Source organism: Trichophyton rubrum, assembly GCF_000151425.1.
Source record: "Trichophyton rubrum CBS 118892 genomic scaffold supercont2.6, whole genome shotgun sequence".
In the NCBI taxonomy this organism is placed as follows: Eukaryota; Fungi; Ascomycota; class Eurotiomycetes; order Onygenales; family Arthrodermataceae; genus Trichophyton; species Trichophyton rubrum.
The window spans coordinates 1,523,102-1,524,343 of record NW_003456423.1 but is presented as its reverse complement, the minus strand read 5'-3'; positions in this window follow the sequence as shown (position 1 = coordinate 1,524,343).

Genomic DNA, 1,242 nt, shown 5'->3' with positions numbered 1-1,242 from the left:
ATTATAATTTTAAATTTAATTTAATATTATAATTATATTTTAAATTTTTTATTTATAATAAAATTAATATATTAATTAAATTTAATATAAAAATTAGTTTAAAATAATAAATAAATAAAAAAAATATATTTATATTAATTAATATTATAAAGCTATAATTTTTTATAAAAATTATTATTTTATTAAAAATTATTTTAATTATAAATATTAAAAAATAATTTTTAATTAAAATAAAAATAAATATTTTTATATATATATTTTAAAAATTTATTTTTTTTATTTTTTTTAATTTATTTTTTAAATTATTTTATTTAATTTTTTATTAAATTATTTTTATAAATTTATATTTAAACTATATTTATTAATTTATTATTAAATTACTTAATATTTTAATAATTTAACACTATTTATATATTATATAATTTAGAATTTTTTAAATTTTTTCTATTATATAGTTTTTTATTTTAATAATTATTTTTATTTAAACTATATTATAGATAGTTTATAATAGTTATAAAGTTTTTATTCTATTTTTATTATTTTTTTTTACTACTACTATAAAGTTATTTTTTTAGTTTCTTTTAAAAAAGCTATTAGTAGAACTTTTTTTCTTTTTTTTTCTTTTTTTAAATAATATTTAATTTTATAAAAATTGTTTTTTCTATTATTAATTTTTTATAAATTATATAATTTTTTTAATATTATTAATATTTAATTATATAATATAATAAAGTTAAATTAAATTTTTATTAATATAATATATTTTTTTTTATATAAAAAATAATAATATTTATATTTAATAAATTTAAATTTTATAGAAAGAATTTTTTTAATTATTTTTTTAATTCTTTTTTCTTTATTAAAAGAAAATTTCTATAATTATAAAATTTTTACTCTATTTTTATTATTTTTTTCTACTACTACTATAGAGTTATTTTCTATAATTATTTCTAAAAAAGTTATAAATAGAACTCTTTTTATATTTCTTTTTTTTTTAAATAATATTTGATTCTATAATAGTTGTTGTTAAAGTTAAATAATAATTTTGATATATAAATATATTTTTAATTAATATATATATAATAAAGTATATATTAAATTAATAAATATTCTTAATATATTTATAGTATAAACACTATTATATAGTAAGCTAGAGCTCTACTTATATTTGAATAATAGATTTAGCATTTCGAAAAAACTCAATTTTCTCCTATAGACGTCTATCTTCAATAGAAATCGCGT